The sequence below is a fragment of the Nyctereutes procyonoides genome, unplaced genomic scaffold (genome assembly GCF_905146905.1).
Source record: "Nyctereutes procyonoides isolate TBG_1078 unplaced genomic scaffold, NYPRO_anot_genome, whole genome shotgun sequence".
In the NCBI taxonomy this organism is placed as follows: domain Eukaryota; kingdom Metazoa; phylum Chordata; class Mammalia; order Carnivora; family Canidae; genus Nyctereutes; species Nyctereutes procyonoides.
Genome location: NW_026575033.1, coordinates 12,764,919 through 12,784,366, shown reverse-complemented (window position 1 = coordinate 12,784,366; position 19,448 = coordinate 12,764,919). Strand labels below are relative to the sequence as shown.

The 19,448-nt window shown below is 40.4% G+C and overlaps 1 pseudogene; it reads left to right on the top strand.

Moving 5' to 3' along the window:
• Positions 1-2,897: 2,897 nt before the first annotated feature.
• Positions 2,898-2,997, top strand: LOC129504673 (U6 spliceosomal RNA; annotated as a pseudogene).
• The last annotated feature ends 16,451 nt before the right edge of the window (positions 2,998-19,448 follow it).

The window sequence follows — 19,448 nt, the reverse complement described above, 5'->3', positions numbered from 1 at the left end:
GCTTTCAGGTGTGGTAATGGGTATTACTGGTGTGATTCCCACGCCAGCATTCAGTGAGGCAGGGGGAGGGAAGGGGGAGGAGTTAGGACTGACTCTGGAACTATGAAACAGGTACCTTTGAGGGTTTGCTGGAGGAAATGAGTGAAATTTTAGCAAGCAAATGGGGCAAGGATTTGGAGTGAGGTGATCTCCCAAAGCAAGCTCCTTTACCAGAGCACATCCATGCCTTGCCCCGACCAACCCGGTACGGAGGCAGAGGTCTAAGCATCTGTGATCAGAGATGGAGAAACCAAGCAGACAGGTGGGACAAGGGAGCAACAGAGATGCTGGGCAGGGACGGATGAGACTAGAGGGTCTCATACCAACTTCCAAATGCCTTTTCCATCCAGGATAGCAGAAAATGCCTCAAAGGCCAAGCATCTCTAACCCATATGGTGGCTGGGGGTGTGGGGCAGGGAGGCTGCTGTTTAAGAATGGGAGCGGACAGCCTGCCTCTGTTTGGGACACTCTCGGGGTCCCCAGAGACACTCTGCATCAGGTTCTCAGTGGCCTGAATCTGCCATCCAGGAGGACCAGCAGAGAAAACAGCAGGAGCCCCAAGTGAAAGAATGAACAAGTGAAGAATGAAGGTGGCAACTTCATGGTATTTTTCTCCCGGAATCCAATTTAGACCATATTTCAGCTTGTTCAAAGAGAAAGTTTGAAGTCAGAGAAAGACTAAAGGAGTCCAGAGGAAATAGAGACAAGCATGCATTGAAGGCTCATTTCAGAGGGTTCCCCTGGTCAGGACACCAAATGGACTTTGACGAGCATTGGCTCGGGGCAGTCACTTCGTTCTCCACTTTGGCAGAGGCATTCCCAGCCACCCTCTGCCACCAACTGTCCATTACCCCTTTAGATCCCACACAGCTTGCTGCCATCCATAAACCCCCAGTCCCCACACCACAGGTGCTTTCACTTGGCTTGGCACAGCCTTCTTTTCCAACCCCTTCCTGCCTCCCACCTTACCTTGACCCATCATATGCTCACCTTTATTCATTTCTCAGCTTCTGTTCTAGACAAGAATGATAATCAGACTCTTGTTTTTTAAAAAATCCACACCAGCCTTTGTACACCCAGATGGGTCCTATCCATCACAACCCTTTCGAGATTATACCCTTGTTCCAATGCTTCTAGCATTGGCCTAATGCAACGCCAGCTCTCCTCTATGGATTAACCTTCAATCATTTATCATCCACAGAAGAACACTTGTCTCACCATGCTGTATTAGAGGCATACTCACCCTGGTTTAATGCAAAAAGGATTGGGTTTGGAATCAAATGTTTTTTTGTCTTCAGTTCCCTCCCCCTTGACTTTGTAAGTTCAGACTTAAACTCACAAGACTTCTGTCTTCATTTCTGAATGGGAATAGTAATACCTGCCCCAGTTTGTAGAGTTTTGTGAGGATCAAATAAAGGACTACAGAAGAAAGTACGTTTAACCTAGGATAGTAGGTTTTGGGTTTTTTTTTTGTTTGTTTGTTTCTTTTTTTTATTTTTTTTTTTACTTATGATAGTCACAGAGAGAGAGAGAGAGGCAGAGACACAGGCGGAGGGAGAAGCAGGCTCCATGCACCGGGAGCCTGACGTGGGATTCGATCCCGGGTCTCCAGGATCACACCCTGGGCCAAAGGCAGGTGCCAAACTGCTGCGCCACCCAGGGATCCCCGGATAGTAGGTTTTGAAAATTTTTCTCTCCTAATCCCCCAATTTACTCACTGGGTATCTTCCCAACTGTCCTCTCACCTCTACCCTCCAGAGGAAACATCTATTCAGTCATTCAAGAAAGATTTATTGAGGGGCACCTGGGTGGCTCAGTGGTTGTGTGTCTGCCTTTGGCTCAGGGCTTGATCGTAGGGTCCTGGATTCGAGTTCTGCATCGGGCTCCCTACAGGGAGCCTGCTTCTCTCTCTGCCTATGTCTCTGCCTCTCTCTGTGTCTCTCATAAACAAACAAACAAACAAAAAAGATGTATTGCATCCTCACTATATGCTGCGAACACAAGACAAATGGCCTTCACTGTCTGTTCCACAAGCAGCTCACAGTAGAGAATGAAGCAGATACAACCATGAAGGGATGGATGAATATCAGAGTGAATGGATACAAGCCATAAGCAAGGTGTCATCATGTGCCAGGAAGTGACTGGCTGTGCAAATGTGTAGATGGGGCAGCGAGTCAATGAAGATTTTTAAAAGAATATAGATGATAGCTGAGCTGGACTTATCTATTCTTTCAGTAAATATTTGTTGAGCCCCAGCTGTGTGTCAGGACTGGGCAAAGCAGTGAACACATAGGAGAAGATGAAATTCTTGGCCTTGTGGAGCATACTGTAAAGAGGTAAAGAAAAAGCTAAGATAATTTCTGACTGTGACAAGAGCTAAGGTGGAAATTAAAGAATGATGTGATAAACAGTGACTGGACTGGGGGTGCAGGGCCACTTTAAACCGGATGACAAGAATCACCTCGGTCAAGGTTACATCTGAGCTGATATTTGAAGGCTGGGAAAGAGTCAGGTGCATGAGAGCAGAGGTCCTCAGGAGTAGCAGGAGGGTAGGGTGGGGGAGAGCTCCAAGAAAAGAGAATGGCAGGTAAAAAGGCTCTGAGGCAGAACAAGCTTGGTTGTTAGGGCAGGGGCAGAGAGGTAGAAAATGAGATGTGGGCAGAAAGGAGGGCCAGGTCACATAGAGCAGTGGGGCTATGGCAGGAGTTTGGGTTTTATTCCAAGTGCAGTGGGAAGCCACTGAGGCATTAAGGTGGGGATGGAAGTGATATAATCAGATCTACAATTTTTTTTGAATATTAGTTTCTGTGGAAATAATTATTAGAGCAGCAAAACCTGTTAAAGGGCTCTGGTTATGCTTGCTCTGGCAGCACATAAACTAAAACTGGAACAATACAGAGATTATCATGGCCTCTGTCCAAAAGTGATAGGCAAATTTGTAAATCATTTCATACTTCTAAAGAAAAGGTCCAGGTCAAAGCAGGGAGAAAACTGATCCAGGACATCTCAGAAAGCAGGACACCAAATTTTGAAGGCTATGCAAAAATGACAGAAGTGGGCACTCTGAGTTAGAAAACATTTTTAAACTCTATCTCATTCTAGGGTTTCAGGAAAACCAAGTCCACATAAAAGCTGACAACCAGAAAATTCTCAAGGTCAAATCCTATACGAACTTATCATAAGGAAAAAAGAAATAAAGAGCAGAATAATATCCCTACAATTAGAGCATGGTAGAAAGACATGCCCACAAAGTAGATCAAAACTATCGTTTATGATTTCAATATGATAGATGTTTTTTAAAAGTATATAACACATGAAAGAAACATAAACCAAAATTAGAAAAGCTCAGAAATGAGGCTGCAGAACTCAGGAAAGTATCATTAAAAAAATAATTTCAGAATTAAGACCGAATCAGAAGAAACACAAGAATGAACAGACACAAGAAATAATGCCTTTAAGAGACATAAAAGACAAAAAGAGGAAAACTGAAAAAAATCAACAAAAAAAATGAAGAGGTAAAAAGGGTTTGAGAGCAAGTAACAAATACTGAAGATTTAAAATGAAGATAATGTAAATCTCCGAAGAAAAAAGCAAAAGCAAGAGAACAGAATAGTAAGAACTATATAATTCAGGAAAACTTTCCTAAAATCAAGAGTTGAAACCACTATTGAAAGATCACAATACTGTTCATGAGAATATCAATGTAGAGTGATTAAAAGACAGCCTAATACAATTACTGGAGGGAAAGAAGGAAAGAACGAGAGAGAAATGGAAAGAGGAAGGAAGGAGGGAAGGAAGGAGGAAAGGAAGGAGGGAAGGAAGGAGGGAGGGAGGGAAGGAAGGAAAGATGTTTTGGCATCTAGAAAAAAGAACACATAACTCATAAGAAAAGAAAATTAAATTATCATCAACTACTTAAAGAGAATACTTATTTCAAAAGAAAATGGAATGGCATATTTAAGATCCTTAAGGAGAGAAAGTGTAAGTTATTGGTTTTGTATCTAGCAAAACTGGCTTTCAAGTATAAAAGACACAGACACACTGGTATCAATATTTGAGAAGTTGGGGAATGCTGTTTCCCTGAGCCCTCCCTGGGAAATCCACTAGAAAATGAGTTTCAGATTACCAAAATGACCAGAGGGACCGAAGATGGATGGTGAGCAATAAATATAGTAACTGTAGAGTTGAGACGCAGTGAAGGTTCAGAACGAGAGAGTATCTACAGTCCATGATGGCTATATGCACTGACAGTACAGACATAGCATGACTAGTTTTTTTTTTAATGGGGGAAGAATGGAGGAAGCATGTGCAAAAGTTTTTTTCAGCAGGCACATTGGTTTTAGTATTTTTATCCTGACACTGTGATGTGTGATTATGGGATTAAAAAATAATAATTAATTATGGTGTTTACGAATTTTCTTATTCCTTATGTCTTTGAGAATCAGCAAAGTAAAAATTTTATGGTCTCAAATTTGAATTAGAATTATCAATACGAAATCATGAGGTATTTTATTATATATGTATAATTTTTTTTTCCTTTAGCCTTTCCTTTAGCCTTTGTTAACATAAAAGGCCTCGACACAAAATGACCATCCGTTCTGTGGTCCTGAAATTACACTTTCTCTCTGCAAGAAGCTAGAGCTTCTTGAGGAAATGACTGATTCTAGGTCTGGTAGCCAGAAAGCCATCAAAGACTATTAGGGTCATGTCAAACAAGCTGTTTACACAGGTACGAGAAGTAGAGAGAAGGGAAATTAGCCAGATGGAGTCCTGGATCAGAGAATAGAATATGTGTAAGCTTCAATCCTAAACACCTTCCATCATGCGTGCGGTGGTGGTGAGAGGAATGGCAGCTTGAATCCTCCATGTGGCTGCTCCTCCTCCTTGCCAGTTTCCCAGAGAAGGTGAGTCTGCACCCTGAGGAGCTGACCCTGTGAAGAGCCACAATGCATGGCCCATAAACCACATGACACTGCTGCAGATTGAATACCTAGGTCAGTGACTAGGACCTCACAGCCTGGACTACACAGAACAGCCAAGTGCATGATGTAGTATGAAAACCCTGGGTTTCTTCCCTTCTTTTCCCTTCTCTTTACTCATTTATATACTCAAATATGTTAATTATGGAGTACCCTCAAAGCCCCCAGCTTTGGTGCCTATGCCAAAAGCAGCAGAGCAAGAGTGGTGTTCCCTGCACACAGAAGTATATGAGGGAGAAGGAGACAAGACCCAAAAACTCAGATTCAAGCAAAGCATTACCACCTAACAGGTGTGGTACAAACTGCATGGGAGTCAGGTTATCTGAAAACCTTCTTGGCCAAGTTGAGCCTCAAAGGAGGAGACAGCCCTGGATTAGCAGGACGCAAGCGAGAGACCCCTGGAATCTGGAGGTGTTGATGGATGGAAGGAAGGATTAGGGTAGTGAGAGCAGTCTGTGCCCTAACACAGGGTGAGAGACAGGGGAAGGAACCCAGGCACAGTAGGGCCTCAATGTGCCAGGTGCTATGAAAACCTCCCCATCTCATATAACCTTCCCAGCAATCTTCTAGAATAACCTGTGTAATCTCTAATATGTGGATGAGAAAACTAAAGTGCATGGAGGTTAATTAGCTGGTCCTCATTCTTTATGGATTTTGTATGGGGAATTCACCTACTGGCTAATATTTATTTGTGCCCCCAAATCAGAACCTGTAGTACTTTGCATGGTCACTTGTGGACAGGTGCAGAGAAATGAAAAAGTTGAGTTGCCTGGCATGCTTCTTCCATCCGAGGTCCAACAAGACAATGCTCTGCCTTATAATTTCAGCTTAATGGTTCAAAATCCTTTCTGCTATCTATTTAGTGCCACATTTGTTGCATTTTTGTACTTTTTGTTGGTGACTTCACTACTTTTTAAATTTTTTTTAGGTTTCCCATTGCTTTTTTAAAAAAGTTTTATTTAATTAAATTAATTAACATATATTATTGGTTTCAGACGTAGAGGTGATTCATCAGTTGTATGTAACACCCAGCGTCCATCACATCACATGCCCTCCTTAATGCTAATCACCCAGTTACCTCCTCTCTCCACCCCCCTGCCCTCCAGCAACCCTCAGTTTGTTTCCTATGATTGAGTCTCTCACGGTTTGTCTCGCTCTCTGATTTTGTGTCATTTTATTTTTTCCTTTCTTCCCCTATGATCCTCTGTTTTGTTTCTTAAATTCTACATATGAGTAAGACCATATGATAATTGTCTTTCTCTGATTGACTTATTTCACTTAGCATAATACCTTCTAGTTCTATCCATGTCATTGCAAATGGCAAGATTTTATTTTATTTTATTTTTGATCATTGAGTAGTATATATATTCTACATCTTTATTCATTCAACTGTCGATGGACATCTGGGCTCTTTCCATAGTTTGGCTATTGTGGACATTGCTGCTATAAACATTGGGTGCAGGTCCGCCTTCTAATCACTACATTTGTATCTTTGGGGTAAATACTTAGTAATGCAATCGCTGAGTCATAGGGTAGCTCCATTTTCAACTCTTTTAAAAAACATTTTATTCATTCATGAGAGACAGAGGATTGAGAAAGAGAGAGAGGAGAAGCAGACTCCCTGCTGAGCAGGGAACATATTGCGAGGCTCAATCCCAGGACCCTGGGATCACGACCTGAGCCAAAGGCAGACATTTAACTGACTGAGCCATCCAGGCACCCCTATTTTCAACTTTTTGAGGAACCTCCATACTGTTTTCCAGAGTGGCTGCACCAGCTTGCATTCCCAACAGTGTAAGAGGGTTCCCCTTTCTCTGCATCCATGATCTCACTGTTTAGAAAAGCCTCCAAATGTAGTGCTACGGTATTATCTAGTGCTCCTACACACCAGAAACCTAGAACTCGCTTTACAGAGAAACATGTGTGTTAGATAAGCTCTGATTTATAGTACTATTTGCTAGGATTTCGATGTTAATGAATCAACGATATGTATTAAATAAAGTGCTTTTATTTAGCACTTTACAGAAACACACATAAAACAAGGGTATGTATTGATCAGCTGATGAAAATGCTCACCTAACCTTGCATTTTCAGTATTCCCTGCTGGAAAAAAAAAAAAAAAGGAAAAGAAATGAAATACCCAGAATAGTTTGGGCTAGTCTATGAGTGAAGGATGGGATTTTATAACATAGAACTGCCATGAAAAATGCTCAAGATCACAGAGCTGAAATTAGAAACCTGAAATTAGAAACTTTCCATCTGCTTTGGAAGATGAAGCTCCAAGGGGCGCCTGGGTGGCTCATTCGGTTAATTGTCTGCCTTGGGCTCAGGTCCTGATCCCAGAGTCCTGGGATGGAGCCCCATGTGGGCTCCCTGGGATGGAGCCCGCTTCTCCCTCTCCCTCTGCAGCTCCCCGTTTGTGCTCTAGCTCTCTTTCTCAAATAAATAAATACATACATACATAAAATCTTTTTAAAATATTTAAGAAGATGGAGCTCCTAGCAAATATGTTACCATCCATGTAGACATATGTTAGAGAACCATTTCTACTAATGGCAATTTTCAAACTACTGGCCAAAATAAATATTGCTCCTATTAAAATCAAAAGAGTAAAAAAATTGCTACATATGCAGGAGCTTGTTCTTCTTTTCCTCCACCTTTTCACATCATTAGTGAAACTTGCTGAGAAACCGCAGGTCTCAGAAGTGTCTTGGGTTTAGAGATGGTTTACGCTGCTTCACGGAGCAATATTGGCAGGCAGCACCAGATAGTCCATGTGCAAACTAATGGACACTGCAGCTGGGTACAGGTGGCAATGGACATGGTTGTGTGCATGATGTTGGGCCATCTGGCATAGTCCTAATCCTCTGGATGGAGTAGTGTGGGTTTCACACAGGACCAGGGGACCAAAATAGGTAAGCTCCACAAGTTTGTGGAACTTCATCAGGGAGGGTGAGGGTGGGGGGTGATGTTGATGGTGGTGTTTCCTCAGTCCACAAGAAATGGTTCTGCTACCACTTGGGGCAGAACACAAGAGTGGAATCCCACAGAAAGGCAATCTTTAAAGCATCCTTCACTCATGGACTAGCCCAACTATTCTGGGTATTCCATTTCTTTTCCTTTTTTTTTTTTCAGCAGACAATACAGCTTTGCAATGCAGTTCTCAGTGATGCAAAAGCCTGTGTGTTGCTGAGTCTATACATATGGAAAAATCTCCAGTATGATGAGAATATTAATTCATGTACACCCTAAGAAGCAATTTCATGCTTTTATAAGTTTAATGTTTTTACAATTAGGTCCAAGTTTTGCTGTAATTCCTTTCTCAGAAGGGGCATCATAATGTGATATCCAGGAGGCCATTTTCTCCCTTTAGCCATTAGAAACTCATTTAACTACATTAAGGTCCTGCTGGGAACATATCTAGGAGTGTAAAAGAAAATCAGACCAGCAGCAGAAAATGTTGTCGTCCACTCTGGATGCAGAAGATACCATTAAGTACATTGCCACCTCCCTCAGTGTGCACACACGGTCACACAAACACACACTGCAAACAACTTTTACCTTTATTTAATAAATAGATTAACTAATTCAATATTTTCAATAAATAGAAAGGTGAGTTATAATGAAGGTGGATATGTGTTCCTGAAAATCTTATCGGTACTAATCCATTACAATTAATGTTTTTTTAAGATCCACATTAGAAAAAAATGTTTAATTTAGTATCTCCCCCTTAATTTACTGAGTTATACCTTTTTTTTAAATGAGTTATATCTAATACATTGGAACGAAGAACTCCTAATGTGGTGTTTTGTCACATATGAACTGTCAAAATTCAAGAGAAAAATATCTTCTGAAAAATCTTGCCTCGTAAGATAAAAACTATAAGCTAATATATCAAAACAATTTTAAAATAACATTTTTTTGGATTACGGCAACGTATGGATTGGTCTTGTCAACAACACAATGATAACAAAGATTAAATAATATGGAAAGTAATTTTATTAAGTTCCTTATTTTTGTGACCAAATTTCCTACTTTATAAATTTTTAAATTTTCTTTTTTTTAAGTTTTTTTTTTTAATTTATTTATGATAGTCACAGAGAGAGAGAGAGAGAGAGGCAGGCAGAGACACAGGCAGAGGGAGAAGCAGGCTCCATGCACCGGGAGCCCGATGTGGGATTCGATCCCGGGTCTCCAGGATCGCGCCCTGAGCCAAAGGCAGGCGCCAAACCGCTGTGCCACCCAGGGATCCCTAAAGTTTTAAATTTAATCAAACAACTTGATATAGTTTGTCTACCTACTGAGGACATGTCTGTTTTTTACCAGAATATAACTGGATATTGCCTATGCCAAGAATTCCTATTCAGTTAGATGTGATAAGCCTATCATGGAAACAAGTACACTTTACATGTGGAAATAACAAAGTTCTCCTAGGAAAAACTGGAGAAAACTGGAGTTTTCTCCTAGGAAAAACTTTGTTGTATGAGTTACAACATTCCAGCCTCACTGATAGTAAAGAATTAATCTTAAAGAAAATAATGCTGATAGCAATGGTAAAAATCCTCTCACTCATAAAAGTAATTTATAACTCTAGAGGCTTTACAAAGCCTGCAGACAGAACTTAATTCCAAAACTTTAATATCATGTGGCTCTAACTCTGTTACATACCAAAGGAAGGTTTCTATGTACTATTCAACATCTCTTGTTGTATCTATATAAATCAACTAGTCAAATAAAACAAGATACAAATTAAGTAAGAGTCATGATAGTTTTATTCCTCTTACCAAGTACTTGGTGAGGGCATGGGCATTCATTGATACATTCTGGTCAATGTCATACTAGCAAAAATCTAGGAGGTAGGGGGGAGACAGTATGGAAAAGATACCTTCAGTAACAAAAAGAGACTCACAGAAAATCCCTTTTCTTCTGCTGACATCATCGTAGCTAGATGTGATGACTAGAATTGCTGCAACCATTTTGCAACCATAAGGACAAGCCAGGATGTTAAGCGATATAAACGAGTCCATTCTTTACACTGATTTGTGTGCTTGAGCCAGACTTCTTGTTCTATGTGATACATTTTCTTTTTTGTTTAAGTCAGTTGAATTGGGTATTTTCTTTTTCTTGCAGCCCAAACCAGACTTATGATTAAAAGACTCCAGTTAACTCTCCTATTACCATCAAGATGGTGGTGTCAAACCAGATAAATAGTACCAACAATATAAAGTGTCCAGAACATTATACTTGCTTGTGGAGATTTTACATAGGGGGTATGTATATAAACAGAAGGAGCATTGCAGGACACACATATGGATTTATATATAGTGGGGGCCAAGAGATAGCTGCTGGATCTAGACAGAAAAGATTCCAACATCCCCAGGTAGCAGAAGTGAGGTGAACAAATAAATAATTCCAAGAGTTATGGTTGGAGGAAAAGTTCTTCTGCTTAAGAAAAGTCATGATACACAGAGGCATTTTCAGAAATATATATAGTGCTTTAACCTGTGCCAAGATCATGAGCAACATGAAAATGCAACTCTGTAATCTACCATCATAAAGTAGTCCTTTGAGGTTCCTACAAAGTATAAAAATAGTTGTACTCCTCAAGATGGCTGACTGCCCTTTGGATGCTCAATGGCAAGAATGCAAATTCTAGAAGTGTATAGCAATGCTTGGAGACATTCACACACATTTTTCATGCATTAGATTCAAGTGCACTGAGTGATGAAGGACAAGAGTGGGCATCCGGTTAAGAGAGCTGCCCTGGAGCTTACGTCTCTTCACACAATCTTGTTTTATAGGATGTGGTACTTCATGTACTATCAGGAAGAGCAATTCTTCTGTGTTTGAATATTATAAACCTTTTCTCATTTTTGTTTCAGAGAAATAATGTTTTATGGAAAGATACATTACTATCAGGTCTAATCAGCAACTTCTCACATAAGGAAACTGAGGCTGAGAATGGTTTCATAACTTTTTCAGGATCTCAAGTCGACACCAGAACTAAGATCTTTTCACTCACCCAAAATATGCTCTTGTTCCCAATAAACATAATTGTACTTATTCTGCCAACAATTTATCTTGTCAATATTATTTTGAATTTGAACTTTATATTCTAAGATGGTTACAATTCTGCTTCACACCCACTGGGAACTGACTTGGTTTCTTCCAGATTCTTTTTGTTTGTTTGTTTATTTGTTTGTTTGCTTTACTCAGTAGTGGAGCAAAGACTAAAAACCCTGACAAATAACCACACAAAAAAGCTATCCCCCAAAAAAGGCAGAACTATAATGAAAGGTATATTTTCCTTGCTATCCTCTCATAGTACCAGCATCATTGAAACAGATTTTAGAAGGTTCAAAAAGTTTCAATATTAGAAATATTCACAGCAATTATGCTTATTGACATCAGAGTTGTTCTTACCACACATGTATTATTTATGGTCAGAGCATTAGTTCTCTAGATCCACAGAGATTAGACAGCAATCAATGTTCATATAATGTAGACATAAACCTAATCATATTCTAAGTAGACCCAAAGAGCTCATGTAATTAATGAAGCTGTTGCTTTCTGCTAAAATCTAAGGATGTCTACAGACTTCCAATGGAAAAAAAATCTGACCTTACAAAATGCAAGGTTTATACACCCTGCTATAATTGTTTGAACGGTGACACTGCCATTTCAAAATTTTAATAAATTGATCTGGCACTCTCATTTCAAGTTGATCTAAGAAAAATTAACCGAAAAGCTATGTTGCCTATTGGAGATAGTAAATCCTTACAGTATAAGACAACCCAGTTGCAACAATCTCAGAACTGTTTTAAAAGCTTCGTATTTAGACTATTGCTTGACAGAAGCAACTGCTCTTAGGGCTTGACAACCATTAGTTATGAAGAGATTTGCACTGTTGAATGAGATGAGATTGGCATAATTTGAATGGAATGATATACTTAAAATTTTGCCACAAAATCACTTGATATATGCTTGTATCTCTTGGGTTGTGGCATTATATTATATTCCTTTTATGTGTAAATATATTTAGGAGGAAATAAAATGTCACTTCTCAATTTCCAAATAAGCTTACTTGGTTTTTAATTAAATTTCTCAGAGCAGTTTGTCAACCTTGGCATTTACATATAAAACATTGATAATTATGTAAAGATTCTTAAGAGATTTGTTTAGAAGGTTTGGAGTTCAGAAGCACAATGCCAGAGAAAGGGCACAATTAAAACACTAACATTGCCTTATTCTTATCACAGCTCTGGAAACAAAAGAACATGAGGCGCAGAAGTGAATCATGCTCCATAGACCAAAGAGGAGGTGAGGGAGCCCCAGGGGATGGAGGTCACATTCAAACCAAGGCCATGCACAGTAGCACTTTTCCTGGGAAACTGTGACCTTTATTTCTGGGAAAATATTTAGGAGCCCCAGTAAGAGCAAATAATAACAACTAGGAATATTCCTATCAGGATCGGTGGAGACAGGAAAGAAGGAAAGCAAAGACAGGAGAAGGAGGGAGACAGAGAGATATAACTGTAGTATGTTTCAATAAAGAAACAAACAGAAATAGTATTTTAGAAATCCCATTCTCTTGAATAGAAATATCCTTTGGGTTGTGGATACAGATGAGGTCACCAAGGTCACCAAGAACTCTGACTTGTTCTTGTGGACACGTAGATCTACTCTCACACAGTGTTCTCTAGGCATCGAGCCTCTACTGGAAAGTTCTGCTGGCACCTGACATGTCCAAGAATCATGACCTCATAGAAGAGGCATGAGGGCCACCTCCCAGGATGTGCGCCCTCCTGTCTTCCATCTCTTCCCCTCCTTAGAACCTTCACGGTGCACTCAGAGGCCTGAAAGCAAGGGGAAATGGCTCCCTTTACTTCTTAGGGGATATCCAGTTACAGGTGTTCCAAACCACAGCAGTTTTTTCTCTCAGTGACTTGTAGGGTTTTAGGTAACAGAGCTGTTGCTGTGTCCTCTCAGGAGGAAACACAGACTTTAGCACACAGACTTGGGTCAAGAGCCAGTCAAGTGAGAGAAACTAAAGCCTTACTCAGAATGCCTCCCTCTTCTGAAAACCAGGGCTCTGGTGGATGTGCTGGCTGCCTCTTTCTTGAGTTGATGGGCTGTGTAGTCCTAGAGCTCTGGACTCTTGTATGCTGCCCCCACAACACACCACACAAAGCCAACAAATACACAGAGATACATCTGAATTCAGAATTAGGACAAGCATTTGCCATGACTTTCTTCTCTATGTCTTATTTTAATGCACTTAAAACATAAACAAGAATTATGTAATGTGTTATGCAACTAATAATAAATAAAATGCCCGTTATTAAACCAGCCAGCTTAAGAAATAGAACAGAAACACAATCATATCTGTGTTCCTTTCCTATTCCAACCTTGTGCCTCAGTAGGTGTAACCCGTTTCTCATATGTCAGATTTATCATTTCCCTGTTTTTACACATACATACAGTTTTATCTTGTATCACTAACACTATAGGGCTCAGTTTTGCTTGTTGAATTTCACAAAAATGTCTCATCAGCTGTATAGTCTTCTGAAACCAGCTTTCTCACTCAACATTCTGGTACTGAGATTAATCCATGCTCACTCATTTTCATTGTTTTGTGAGCATGGCTGTATTGAACATTCTGTTACATTTCATGATGACCACATGCAAGAATTTCTTCAGGGTATATATTAGTGGAATTGCTTTGTCATAGGATATGCAAAACATTTCATTTACATTCTTAATGGCAATATGTTAATGTCCCACATCCTTTCCAAAACTTGGTATTAGCAACATTAAGGTTTTCAATCTAGTGGGTGTGAAATGATTTCTAGCTGAGGTCCTGATTTGCATAGCCTTTATTACTGAGGAGTGAAACATGTTTACTCACCATTTGTTTCCTCTTATGTGAAATGCCTGTTCAAGTTTTTGCACATGCTTCTATTGGGTTGTCTTTTTCTTACTGATAAACAGAAGTTTTTTCTATATTCCAGATGTTAATCTTTTGCCAGTTATATGTATGCAGTTACCATATCCCAGATCATGGCTTGACTCCACACTTTCTTCTTGGTGTCCTTTAATGAATCGAAGTTCTTAACATTAATGTGATCAAACAATCTTTTCCTTTATGAGTACAGCATACCATGTTTTGATTAAGAAACCCTTATCTCTTCCAAGGTCATAAAGATAATGTCCTATATTGTTTTCTACTAGTTTTAAAGCCCTTAGCATGAGGGACTTATATTACCATAGCTTCATAAGTCTAGCTACCAAAAGCAAAGTTTTCCATCTTCTTCAAGAGTGTTCTTCTGCTTAAGTCTTAGAATTGATTTGTTAAGTTCCCTTAAAAAACAAATGAGATTAGGATCATAGTTGTTTTGAATTTTGTGACAAGTCACATTTTTATTGTGTTGATTCTTTCTACCCATTAATATGGCACATTTCTTACATAGCTTATAAATGTCTCTGAATTTGTCTACATGGGACATCTCATATAAATGGACTCATGTGGTTCCTTTGTGACTGTCTTTTTCTATTTAGCATAATCGTTTTCAAGGTTCATCCATGTTGTAGCATGTGTCAGTTCTTTTTTATTTGCCAATTAATATTCCATTGTATGGATACAACATATTTTATTTATCCATTCATCGGTTGATGGATATTTGGCTTGTTTCTACTTTTGGGATATTACAAATGCTGCTTTGATCATTCATGTGCAAGTTTCTGTGTGGACATATGTTTTTATTTCCCTTGAGTATATACCTAAAAGTTGGAATTGCTGGATCATATGGTAACTCTATGTTTAACCACTTGAGAAACTGCCAGGCTATTTTCAAAGTGGCTGTACCATTTTACATCCCCACCAGCAATGTCTGAGGGTTCCAATTTTTCCACATCCTCATCAATACTTATTACCGTCTCTCTTTATGATTGCAGCCATCCTACTGAGTGTGAACTGGCATCTCCTTGTGGTTTTGATTAGGGAACCAAGCAGACCTGGATTTAGATCCAGGCTTGTCATTTTTTCATGGCCCTTTCAAGATTAATGGGTCACTAAATGCATGTGCCCTGGAGTTCTGTCTAAGGCTCTGTGGCAGGATATAATATTCCATGGTACCTGTGCTAAGCAATAGCAAAAAGCACCCTCTCAAGATGCACAGAGACCATGAAACCTGCATTCCTGTGCCCACTCCTGCCAGTCAGAAAGGGGACACTGCCTTCCACACTGCTCTGCAAGCCAAGCAGAGAGAGAGGAGAGGGGAATCAGGGGTCACGATTTAACTTGGCAGTGTCCTGAAGTTGGAGGCGCCCAGGGACTGGGTTCTAGAGGTGAGGACTCTCTGCTTGGTCACCACCCAAAGGGCCCTTGAGGGCAAGGAGTGAAGGCTGGAATCTAGGATGTCAGCTTACCTTCTTCTGTGGCTGGGCCCCCCACATTCCAGGGTGCCGACGCCAGGGTTTGTCAGAACCAAGCTGTAAATCTGTCATATTTTTTACACAGAACCCCTGAGACTGTAAAATGCAGACAATAACAATAGCGATCCTGTAGGGTTTCTAGGAGGGTCTATGACACTATAATAAAGTACTAGGCAACCAGAATGCTTTCAGTGTTTCTGTTCAGCTCCTTTCCCTTCAAATTGGGATCACACCGTATAAACAGTTTGTATTCTACAATTTTTCCCATTTGTTTCTAGATTAAACCATATTAAAATAATATCCAACCATTTTTTGGAGCACAGAAACAGCAATTTTAAGTATTTCAATATAATGTATCAGGGACTTTTTTTTTCTTAGAGTGTATATGTCGGGGGTGGTGGGCAGAGGGAGAGGCAGAGAGAGAATCTCAAGCAGGCTCCATGCACAGTGCAGAGCACAACTTGGGGCTTGATCTCACAACTCATGACTCCGAAATCAACCGGAGCTGAAACTAAGAGTCAGATGCTTAACCGACTGAGCCACCAAGGCAGGTCTGTATCAGGGACTTTTTTCACATTATCAGATATTCTTTGAAAATGTGATTTTTAATGACTGCATATTATTCTATCATATGAATAAATTCTGACTTACTCAGTTCTTCTCCTTGTTCTATGTAGGCTGTTTAAAATTCTACATTATTTTCTCTTGGTTTCTAACTGGAATATAAGCCATTTAAAATCTATTAATTAAATTTAAAACAAACTACTGCAATAATAGTTTATGTATCATAAACCTTTCCACAAACACTAAAGAACCTTTTCTTTGTAACCCATGTAACCTCTGACTTGCCTGCCATCTCTGATTCCCCCTTCCCTCTCTGGCCAGCCTGCCACTACACAGACCATTGGATTGGCCCTTCTCTCTGCTTCTTTCCTGCTTTGTTTTTACTAAGAACCACAGTGGAGGAAAAAATCGAGTACTCTGGGTATAGGCATAGAATAATCTTCCCAAAGTGCTTATTACTGACACATTAATCTATCATTAGTGAGGTGCATTCAAAATGCAATTTTATGTTATTGTTTTGTCTCCTACTCTACCTTATGACTTTGACAATGGGTACTGCCCTTGCCTCTGGATGAAAATGAGGGCAAGTCAATGGCCTTTGTGATCACTGCTAAATAGATGAAATGCTGTGGTGACTTTAAGTCATACATCTCATACTCCAACCTGGAATGCTTGGCCCAATATATCAATTAACACTTCAGTCACCTCCCATGCCTTCCCCACTAAGCTAGGGCTGGTCATAGATGGGGGCCTGGGTTTAAGAAGGGCATGTATTGTTTTATTTCCTTCCCACTGCTTCCACTGCCTGAAGACTGACGGCTCTATGGTGAATCCTGAAGCTGTGGATAAGGAGCACACAGAGACTGGGGAAAGAAGGCTCTTACTTGTGACACATGGTAGGCAAGGTCTCTAGGCTGGGCAGATGCTTCTAACAGACTCATTCCTTCCTGGGAACTTGAGTGGGTTTGTCAGACCCCTGCTGAACTTCCCTACTTCAGGGTGCCTCCCCTCCTCAACACTTGGAGACCCCCACAAATCTTACTGCTGAGCGATCCTGACTCCAGCAGGCCACTTTCTCAGACAAGAGCTCTTTTAAGTGACCCTCAAGTTATTCCCTTAACTAGGTTCCATATCTGGTGTCCAGGATTGCGTGCTGTGGAGCAGACAGGCCCACAGCAAGGAGGGCATCACTTCTCAGGCATGCTAGGTGCAGCCTCCCTCCCACTGCCTTGGGCCCCAGGCCAACACCAGCTCCAGTGGCCTAGCAAGCCCTGTACTACTGGTGTGTTTGGGGGAAGAGGGGAGGGAGGGATGGGTGGTCACAACACAGCTTTTCTCCCAAGAAATCCTCTTTCCCTCTCACATTCAGCTATTTTGTGTCTTCTCTTGTATATAACATCCCTGATACCTTTTCTAATCCATGCCCAAACCGCATGTTCCCACTCCCTGGAATACCATGTTTGGGAGGTCTTTCATTCAGACTTCATATCCCTAAACTTTAAATAGCACTGCCTCTTATTCACTGGTCTCTAAACATGTCAATCAGCAAAGGAAGCTCCATATTTGAAATAATCCTCTGCCAAAAAACAAACCTCTTCAAATGCGAACTATTTTCTTTTAAATTATTTGCTTTCTGTGTTTGAATATTCTTGCTTTAGGGTTTTTTTGTTTGCAGAAATGTAGGCTGGAGTAGGGGGAAGGAGAAATACAAAGCTTTACAAGCAAAGAGGGATTAATGGCCTATGTTGTACTTGTCTTGTGGATTAGATTACTGTAATTGCAAGCATGATTTCTCCTTCATAAGGTCTGTGGACAAATTAATCAAAGTATCGATGACATGTGAGCTGAGGGGAGCAGTGAGGGACAAAACAGAAAGCCAAGGGGAAGAAAGCTGTCGCTTGCTTGGGAATGGAGCCTAGGGTCAGGGGTCAGGAAGGTCAACATTTCCAAAGGCTGTAGAGGAGCTCACAGGAAAAATGAAGCTAGGGATCAGGGATCAGGCAAGGAAGGAGGAGCCAGAAACCAAAAGAGGCAAATACACCAGTTTCTAACTCCCTCATTACGGCAGATAGACACCAGTTATGTATCCTTTTCCTCTGTCTGCTTCGCTGAAAATTGCCATGGGGTTTGGCATTGTGGACAAGTAACAATCAAGTGTGAACGAAGAACAAATATATTTTCAGAAATGCAAGTATTCACCAAATTTACTTTCCATAACCCCTTCTTAAGAATTTACTGACATGGGATCCCTGGGTGGCGCAGCGGTTTGGCGCCTGCCTTTGGCCCAGGGCGCGATCCTGGAAACCCAGGATTGAATCCCACGTCCGGCTCCCGGTGCATGGAGCCTGCTTCTCCCTCTGCCTGTGTCTCTGCCTCTCTCTCTCTCTCTCTGTGACTATAATAAATAAATAAATAAATAAATAAATAAATAAATAAACAAACAAACAAACAAATAAATAAATAAATAAAAGAATTTACTGACAGATGAGTTGTGGCAAAATAAGGAAATAATCCAAAAAGAAGACCCGAGAGCTAGGAAATAGATCTCACCCAAGAGAAGGAAAAGTCGCAGAATGAGCACCACACAGAAAGACACAAGCCTTGGAGAGAGTACAGGGGAGTGAAAGTAGGTGGTATTCAGGAGATGTATTATCCAGGGCAGCCCCCATGGCTTAGCAGTGTGGCGCCGCCTTCAGCCCAGGGCATGATCCTGGAGACCGGGGATTGAGTCCCATGTCGGGCTCCCTGCATGGAGTCTGCTTCTCCCTCTGCTTGTCTCTCTCTCTAATAAATAAATAAATAAATCTTAAAAAAAAAAAAAAAAGATATATTATCCTGAGAGTTTGGGATATTTTGTCATAAGCCTTTCCACAGTATTTGACTTTTCCAACCATATCTATATATCACCTGATAAAAATTAAAATTACCTTAATATAAATACTGGTATCATCAATAGTCTGGATGCAGCCACCGAGGCAGTTGAGAGAGTTTGTGTTTGGCGACTGAGCTAATGGTACTTGCTCTACAGGTTAGGGTTGGACCAATTAGACTGACAATGCAATGATCTAACTTGGCTATTAAGATAGAAATAACTTTGCTGAGAAGACAGCCTTTAAGATGAAAATTAAACCTGTATTTTAAGCTTTAATTAGCATATATAGTGATATCATTATGACAAAAAAAATATTTATGGTCTGGTTATGGTATAAAGAGCTTCGAACCAGGAGGCTGCTTGGGTTCTAATCCAAGCTCTACCAACTCACCGTGCAACCTTGAAAAGTCCATAACTTCTCTGTTCTTTGGTTTCAACACTTATAAAATGGGAAGTCTTTCAATCATAGTGTACATATGTATTGACTACCAGAAAGTAGATATTGCAACAGAGGACAAATCTCACCGAGCCATATCCAAATGGAGGAGGACAGACAATAA